Source organism: Penaeus chinensis, chromosome 7 (assembly GCF_019202785.1).
Source record: "Penaeus chinensis breed Huanghai No. 1 chromosome 7, ASM1920278v2, whole genome shotgun sequence".
Classification (NCBI taxonomy): Eukaryota; Metazoa; Arthropoda; class Malacostraca; order Decapoda; family Penaeidae; genus Penaeus; species Penaeus chinensis.
Genome location: NC_061825.1, coordinates 27930566 through 27940565, shown reverse-complemented (window position 1 = coordinate 27940565; position 10000 = coordinate 27930566). Strand labels below are relative to the sequence as shown.

At 33.3% G+C, this 10000-nt stretch overlaps 1 long non-coding RNA gene and 1 pseudogene across 1 annotated transcript in view; both read right to left on the bottom strand.

Moving 5' to 3' along the window:
* The window catches only part of LOC125027630, a 58969-nt pseudogene extending 50366 nt beyond the window's left edge, over positions 1-8603 (bottom strand).
* A 629-nt stretch (positions 8604-9232) lies between these two features.
* The window catches only part of LOC125027631, a 1269-nt gene continuing 501 nt past the window's right edge, over positions 9233-10000 (bottom strand). The window contains exons 2-3 of the long non-coding RNA XR_007115051.1: positions 9909-10000; positions 9233-9337 (exon numbers count right to left, since the gene is read on the bottom strand). The exon at positions 9909-10000 is cut by the window's right edge and continues 134 nt beyond it. This is a non-coding gene — a long non-coding RNA (uncharacterized LOC125027631). The remainder of the gene's footprint in view (positions 9338-9908) is intronic.

Here is a 10000-nt window from a genome sequence, read left to right as displayed (position 1 = left end):
GCTTGTCTTTAGCCAGAAGTATTTCAAAAACAGCTTCGGCAAATACAAAAGTATGAAAATGTATTCAAATCTTAAAGTATGACTAGAACGCAGAGCAAAGAATGGCATGCTGTCTTTTGAAAGCCATCACACTATAGCTGCACTATGACGGATTCCATGTACTAGATATCGAGTAATTACACCATCCAATACGCACTGCTCTGGTGAATATAATGGTTTTAATCTAACATAAAACTATATGATTACGAAACATTAGATCTAAACGACAACAAAAGGAAAGAGTGCAATGTCTTATTACCAAGAACCTCACCTTCCTCTAGAATTATAAGTGTGCACTTAACATAAATTTCCCAATGTCAGGAAATATAGCAACAAAATAAAGTATCAATACAAAAGATCAAGATCTTCCTTCTCTAACAGCTTACTAAATGTAAAATTTTCATAGAAGCAAAATCCTTTGTATCCAATATAATATCTACAGTAGGATTTTTAAATATTGCACATAAAGAGTACAGATGTTCTCCATTAGTTGTAAAAAAAAATTAAATAAATAAAATTTAAAATTAAAAGTAAAGTATGAGAACATAATATATACTCAACCTTTGACATAAATAACAAACTATCAAAACAAATACCTAAGTATTCCTCTATTCATGGTGAAAATTAATAAACCAATCTGACAAATAATACTGACATAAAATTCTAAATAATAACCATGTGGTAACTCCTTACCAACCAATGGTCTTACATTGCTAACAAACTAAAAAATTAAATCTAGTATCGATATGACATGGAAAAAAAACAGTCACACTACTGAAAGGTAAACTGAAAATGCTAATCTTTCAAAATCTGCTGAAAAAATAAGTACTGCAAACCTATATTGTCTTTGTAGAGACTCTAGTATAGAAACAACTGATTAATTCCTATATATGGTCCCTCTACTTTTAAAAAATAATAATAATCAATCATATACAAAATATAAATAAATTAAAACAATAACAAATCCACACTGTGTAAGTGAGAAAATTCTGAAATTCACAGAGACGCTCTGATCATACATAAGATACATAAACGGTAACCTCACCACTCACTACATATACAGTTCCATAAAACACCTACACCAAGATAACTTTAAAATAACCTGAGCTTTTACTCAAGGAAATTGTTACCAGCTTCCAACAATTGTTACGACATCACTTGAGCTACACAGAGATATCAAACTACACCCACCATCTGCAGCCTATACAACTGTCCCTGTATAACTATACAGGAAATTTGATATCACCCACAAATAACAATACCTTTTGCAAATAACAGTATCTTTCCCTCACTACACCCTTCTTCAAGGGAACTTTGGTCTAAAGATTTTCTACTGAACCTTAAATGTCATACAAAATATGGTATCCTAATAATATTTGTAAAACAAGTCACTGAATATATTCATCCTGGTAAAATCCTTTACTGATTAAATTCATCATAATTTGTTTGTTATTCACTTTTCCATTGTGGCTTTACCCTTCAGAATTTCCTGAAAATGATCCTTTACCATCCTTTGTTTGTATTTACCTGAAGCCCAATGTTTTATCTTAACCACAAAGCTAACATCTTCCATGAATGCCTAATTGATAAGACCATTCCCTTTCCAGTACACCTGACTCACATCATGGAATTCACATAGAGTATGCATTATGAAGAGCTGAAACAGCAGGCACTTACATCTAAGATACAACACTTTTCATCAAATAATTTCTGGTAAAATTTGACAAGTGCTTCTCTGAAAGGACCTGGTTTTCTTCACATAAAGACTTGTATAATCATTTCATATCTAAGTGAAATTAGCCGACTTTGATCAAAATGCTCTAATCAAAAAGATCCAGATGAAGTTTAAAACTTATTTTCAAGTGGGTCACCCATAGTTCATAAACAATTCAGGATAATACCTTAAAATAAATATTATTTGTGATCTTACATCACACAATTGATAAAGCTGCATGCAATATCATTTTTCTTTGGAAAAATCTTCCCATCACCTTAATGATCAGTAAGTACTTCACATTATTTTCCTCTAAAATAAATAAATAAATAAAAACAGAATAACTAAGAATGCTCACACACAAGCAAACAATAATACTATTATATCAGCCTTATACAGTAATGCCTTTGTTTACATTTTCAAAATTGGAACTTGAAAAGTCTTCTGATCATGTTAACAAAAAGAGGGACATTGGATCTCCAAAGCCCAAAAAGATCTCCTAATTGCAATCAAATAGGTGGAGGAGTGACCTGCTTTCTGACATATACAGCTTAAGCCTATATAACTGGGGTTCAAGCATGCATCTCACATGATTAATGTTAATGTCAACTACATTCTTAACAGCATTCCTCTTTACAACTATATCTAATCACATAAACATAATTACCTAATAACATGGAATACAACATACTGTAAATTAAATTCCTGACTGCACCATTCTCATATGGCAAATGGTTCATAAAGCACAAATATCTCCTAATTGAAATGCCAGCAATCATTACCAGTTGCTGGATGCTGTCTCATTAAGATCAATAACAAAAATAGCAAATGACCATAAACTACCCTCTGTGCTTTTTAAGCACTGGAAACTGTCCCTCAGAACTTATCAGGAGATATTCATCACTAATAAAATGATGTCAAATAATCTGTCTTCAAAGTTTGATCTTAACTTTGGTATTATGAAACAAACATATTTTTGAGTGAATGAAGAGCTGCATAATCCTATCCAAATCACAGTGGGTCTGATGAAAAAATGCATATCAGAGGCATTTTATAATCACATCAATTGAGATGGTTCTCAGCCAGGTGATAAATGAAACATGCTCCAAAATACATATCAGTTTTACAAACATCTAGGTCGACCTCCAGCTCATTCCTCCACCCGTGTTGCATATTAGGAAAAGTTGCCACAGTTTGGAATTTCTACAGTGGACATCTTTCCAGCATGTCATGGAGTGTCACAAGTCAAAAATCTAACTATCCACAACCTTATTTAGTTCTTTGAAAAAAAAGTGATACCTAAAATAAATCATGGAGTATTGGTAAGGATATTTATGATTTTGATATCATATCCATCAAGGTTACAAAAATGATCTAGAGAGCAAAGTCTTTGATTCCTTTGTCAATCTACAAATTAAGCTTTGTTATGAAAACAAATGGCACAACATATATAAAATCAATTTCATATTCAGTTAGTCCAAAATAATGATAAGAACTTTTTAGAATGTTCTTTTAATTTTCAAAAAAGAAAGTTACCATGAACTTCCTTAAGACACTGCCCTGAATTAAATACATGTAATTAATAATCTCAGCTTGAAAGTATACCCTCATAAAATTAAGCATAGGGTAAAAAGGAAAAAATATTGATAAACTTCAGCCCAGATCTTACAATGAATAAAATCTGCAAAAAAGGCCTCTGAAATTGAGCTTCAATTTCAAACTTCCCAGCAACAAGCATCTCCAACTCAACACATTGCTTGATGTCAACTTCTTTTCTTGTGCTTTTATCAACTCTAAATCAAGAGCATGGCTTTAAGTATACGTGTACGTGTTCTCCACAGCACGTCCTGTTGACCCACCTGAATTGCTTTGTTCATACTGCAGTCTTTCTAAAGCTGCAGTTGTCATGCGTACAGATCCACCATGAGTAGTGACCTGCAAAATTCATAAAAATTATTTATTCTAGGTTATTTAAATCAATCTGCTATTAGTCTACTTACATATATCAATATATACAAAGAAGTCATTAGAGAAATAAAAATATTTGCAGTATCATAAAAAATGCTACATCTCTTTCAAAAACTAATTGTACAGACACATAAAAAATTACCTCTCTAGTATCAGGCAGATTGGGTGCCCTGCGGTCAGTTCCCGCTTGGCCTGTTCCCTGGTTCCGCGCCGAATAGTCTGCCGCAATGACAAACTCAGAAAGTGTGACATCCGAAGTGCCGCCAGACTCCAATGGGATGTGGTTGTCACGGAAGTACTCGAGCAGGTCAAATATGGTTGCAAAGGAGAGGTGTTGCACGCGACATGCACCATCTGGATTAATGGTCATCCTAAGATGCTGTAAGAGGTAATGGGGTTGTCACTCAGGTTGAAGGTTGCACAACAAGCAAGATCACATTACATATTAGGAGGATTTTAAACTGTGCTTTTACTCTCAGTGATCTAGGGTCTTTATCAATCTATGTTAGATGAGCTGAAATATATATCCTGATATTAACAGTTTCTATTTTCTTCTTGTCTAAATGGACTTTCTTGAGAGGAACATTGCACTTACTAAAACGGACTTCATCACAAATACTAAAATTCCCAAATTGTGACCCAGCACCACCAAATGAGACTGAAGTTGCCAGGTGAAGTTTCCCAGCTGATGGCACCGCTGAATGCTACAGAAAGTCAGATGGCGCTCCTGCCTTTCACAGAGCATCAGCTTCCCAACAGCACCCACATGAATTGAATCGCATGAGTAGTTATGGGAGGCAGAATGTTAAGAAATGTGGGGATTTTTCTAGTCACAGTCTTCAGATAAAGGAAGTTAAAGTTTTACTACACAGTTAGAACAATGCATGATAGACACTTTTGCAATGTACACGTAAAGTTCACACACAAATCAGAAATTAGGTAGAGTGGGTCAATATTGTCACAATGCCACACTGTCCCATTTCCGGCTAATCAGGCTTATTAATTAACATAATGATGAAGTCATACAATCAGATAACCATACCAATCCCGCACCCAGATAATTCAGCCTTAGATGCTATCATAAAATTATCATGAATAAACTATTGTAATAATCACACTTCAAGATGTTAAAGTGTTTTGTAAAACCTTTTCTACATATTGGAGCCTTGCAACTTTTGACTCATTTGGCAGTGCCATATCACAAATAATCATCTGATGTAATCAATAAAAAGCATATAATATACAATAAATAATGTATCATTGTAAATAACACCTTTTCCATATATGCAGGTAAATATAGACTTTTAGACACAGAGAAACACCTTAAGCACACACAAAAATCATTCATTTGTGTAAAAATTCTGCACATCTACATGTACACAAACTTACACAAATTACACATACACTACTCACATACACAAATAACAGATACACTAATCCAATAATTATTTTTACCAAATACTACATTTAGATCCCACTTCCAGTTTACTAGCATTACCACTTACCTTTGCTCTTCCCTGGTAGTTGAAGGTAAGGACATACTCCCCTTTGCGCGTCTCACTTTGTCTCACGAGGAATACCCCATGGCCAGCCACAGCCTCCTGAAGGACAGCTGAGGCAGCATCACAGCGGGACAAAGTGCCATGGAACCAGGGATAGTCCCGGAGGCTTGAGTAAAAGTCCACATCCGTAGGTATGTTGACTAGGGGGTGAGGGAGAAGTGTTTTAGCAAAGGTTGGATGAGGGATCAAGGTTTACTATTTCTTCCAATTTCCAGCTCTTGAGAAAGTGTTCAAATGGCAAACTGAGAAGCATCTGAAGTGTGTTAAAGGAAGCACTGGTGATGTTTAGTTAACATCTTTTGTTAATTGATTACATTCTATGAAAGTGAGGGCAGGGTGGAAAAGAGGCATGAAAAGGAGGCAGAGAGAGAGAGAGAGATGGGGAGAGAGAAGGTATTGTGGGTATGATGGAAAGAAAAGGAGAAGGAGAAGATGGGGTCAAAAAGGGTAACTGAATATATATGGAAATCTTAAGAGTAAAAGTTGTCTTAAAGAGTAACTTGCCTTCAGGAATTCTTTTCTCATTTTTTATCAGTAAAATATAATTTTAAAAAGGCATTAAAAAGACTCAACTTTCCCACACACTTCTTTCTTTCAAATGTCCACTAAGCTTACAGAATATTGTAGAAAAAACACTCAACAGAAGAATTGTTGCATGAAGTAAGGTATTTTATGGTACAGTACAACAAAGTATTATACGGTTTGGTATAGTGATATTTTTCTTGGAATCACTTGACAATACTAAGTAAGTTATCCAACAATATATCTAATAATGTCATGGTGAGCTTGAATCTGGCAGGACCAAGTAGTTTAAAGACAGCTTAACAAAACTCACTGAATAATCAAATAAGAGTTGGAAACAACTGCTGGTATTTTAAAACTAAGACCTTAAAACTGCCCTGCACTTAGAAATTTATATATTGAAACAAAATTATTAATGTTTCTGCTAGGAAAATGGCTCCATGATATCACCATTATTTTTGGACAAGCAATGGTAATGGTTCTGCAAGCAGTCCTGAGCCATTTTCTAGTGACAGCAGTTAGCAGTTGTTTTAGTTATATGAATTAATAACTGTTTCAAGTATGACAGCATCAGTTGCACTTTGAGGAGTGAACAAGTCCCTTCAAGACAAAGTGAGTAATGCATGTTATCAACACCAATGCATTTCACTCATGTAAAAATGAAACCTAATCAATCAGTAATCATTTCCAACATTTTACAGAGATGCTACATTCCAGATCTCTTCCCATCAAAACATATATGGCATAACATCTCCAACAGTTAAAAAAGGAAGAACAGAAAAAAATATAGTTTTACCTGCCACTCTTAGTTTCAGAAAAAAATCACAGATACAAAGACAATAAAAAATCTAAGGATGCAATCAAACATCAAGTGCAAGAGAAAAAAAAAAACACTGTAAGAGTCAGTAGTTCTTCCCATCTCTTACCAACTAACATTCAACCAAAAAGACATTCATCCATTAGTTTTTTCTTCAAAAAAGCACTTCTTTCTTCTCAAAAATATTTCACAACACAAGGCTTCCTCCATGTCTTACACACGCATCTTCCACCTAACTCCTACACTCATGCAACAGCCTAAGCTGAGGGTCTACCCTTAAAAATAAATTAAATCAATATTCTGCATTATCAAAAATATCAGTTTGATGTTAAATAGTACTGCTCAGGAAATGATAATAACAATAATGACATTAAATAAAACAAAATAATAAAAACAAATCATACATATTAACCCAATGTACTATTGCTGGAACCTAAACACAAAAACAACAACAAAATTAACAATAATAACAACAAGAACAACAACTACTTAGCCTTAGCAGATTTTTGCACAAAATCTTGCAATGTACAGATCCTGAGTTTTTTTTCACTCTCTCAAATGATACTTCCAGTGCGCTTTTTTATAAAGTTTGTTTTGCAAACAAATGATATTGAGATTTGTCTTGATAGGATACCATCACTATAATTCCTCTTCTTTTAGTTTAGTTTTCCAATAAAGTTTTGGGACATATATTTCCCCAATTCACTTAAAATTCTCTAAAGCTATAAAAACATATGTTTCAATTCTTTCTCTGTTATGCTGCAACGAATCTTCCAAAATAATCAAACAATTTCTTCAAATCTAGAGATTACAATTTGTGAATATTTACCCATTTTTTATGAACAAACATAAACCTGAAACTTTATTTTCTGCTTCTATATCTAAATGAGGATATGACAAAAAAAAAAAAATAATAATAATACTTTATCAACCACAAAATACGGCAAACACACAGGATATATAACCTACAATTCCAAACCTACATAGTAAGACAAAATAAATAATAAAAATAAAAATAATAATAATAATAATAATAATAATAATAATAATAATAATAATAATAATAACAATAACAATAATAATAACAACAATAATAACAATAACAATAACAATAACAATAACAACGATAATAATAATAACAATAGTAATAATAATAATAATAATAATAATAATAATAATAATAATAATAATAATAATAATAATAATAATAATAATAATAATAATAATAATAATAATAATAATAATAAAACAATAGCAATATAGTTATGAAGGTAATCATTAATGACAAACAAAATCAAAGGAAAGGCCACTGATACTCACCATTCTCCTCATTGGAGTAATCGCCCAGACCATTCTGAGATCTTGTGTGTGTTGTGAGATTGTTCTGTCTTGCTACAATGCCACTTGCCTGCAGGGTTCATGGAGAGAAAAGTCAAAGTTAATCCAACTGCAAAACTATAAAACTGTGATAGACTACCTTCTTATGTATATGACTTAAATAACATGTAAGATCTTACAAAATTTAACTCTAGGGTAATCACAATTCACTCATTGTAATGGAAGATTTCCACTCATTATACTGGTAAGTTATCACAGGTATAATTCTTTTCCAGGAAATGCCCACAGACATTATCCATTACAATTGTGCTTTTAATGGGTAAACAAAGCTTCCAATTACACAAGTAAATACATAAAGTTCAATATTATGTTAATGCTTGGACTTACATGAAACAAAACCTATTAATAATATCAAAGAATGAATCATAAGAGAAAGACTACACTACAAAAAATTATAACAAAAATTATAAAAAAAAAAAAAAAAAGGTTTTCCTGCCTGTTGGGAGATGGGTGAGGTAGTGCCTGGAATTCTGGGAGGCAAGTCTGGTGGGTGCTCTGGTCGTGCCTCGGCAGTCTCCCCTCCTCCACCACTGCCACCACCACTGCCACCTCCTCCTCCGCCCCCGCTTCCTCCTCCTCCTCCTCCTCCTCCTCCTCCCCCTCCTCCACTTCCTCCTCCTCCCCCTCCACCTCCAGGGACTGCAGCTGACAGTGACTGTGAAGACTCATTCTTCACGCTGTACATTGCAGGCCGCAGTTCATAATTCTTTGACCTATGTGAAAGATATATTATAGATGTATCATTAATACACATAAAATATAATCCATTCCATTATTTGCTGAATACCTCAATTGCTAAATACCTCTTTAAAATCCTATTTTGAGGTTGAATGGATACAGTTACACAAAACTTATCAAGTACTTTCAAATATAATGAAAGGACATCTTATGTCAAAACAAATACACAAATACAATAATTAAAATAATAATCATTAATGGAACTATTTAAATCAAATGCTAAGAAATATAATTATAACATAACATTACTAAAGCAGTAACTGATATCACACTCTTTCCTGTACTGTAAACTTTTACATTCTCTAAAACTTATTTTAGCATATTTTTGGGAATAAAAAAATATCTAAAAAGAAAGAAAAAAAAAAACTTTTATGCATAAACAGTTAATTCTTTATCACTTCATTTCCTTTGAGGAGAATATAATCAGTAATTAACATACACAAAAAAAGAAAACAGAATCCACACAAGCACTTACTGTTCTTTTTCATTTGAGCAGCAATAAGCTACAATGGTAGTAAGCCATGTTTTCATGTCTTCCTGATCCTGAGCCTCAACTACCCACTCATTCCCACTATCCGCCTGGAAAAGAGAACGCTTGATCATGACCATCAGCTAAAACTGCAACTATCATTCTATTATTCATCTGTGCTGTATTAGAAGCTTTCTTCTTACCACTTGTATTGTAAACTTTCATGTACAATATCTAAAACTTGTCCAAATAGGTATCTTATCTAAAATTTAGTTTCCATGATTATAGATATATCTGTGTCTTACACTATTACTTTCTTTAAATTAAAGATTCTACTATTCTACACAGTAAAATCCTACAATGTTATATCTTACATATTATATAAAGCAAACTAAGCTACACATGTGCAGAATCCATTCACCTGCACAGACAATCAGTCTATAAGTTTTAATGCTGATTGTACTAGTGGCTGCCTCTAGCCACTGCCAGATGTCAGTGGTAAAGACAGATCAACAGTTAACTTTTTAAAAAACTATTTATGGTAAAATATCCGCTACTAGACTTCAGTGATCCAGAGATTCCTATGAATCCTGATGGTATCACATCTGTTCCAAAAATCTATGCAATGACAAAGCCATTTCCCTTTCTTCTTTGCCATGCAGAAATTTCCATATTATGTACTTTGGATGAGAGGCAATGATAAATTCTCGAGTGTTAGCAATCACTTGGTTAATGCCAAACTACACAAGAGTGGTCCCAAACATGAAGGGCAG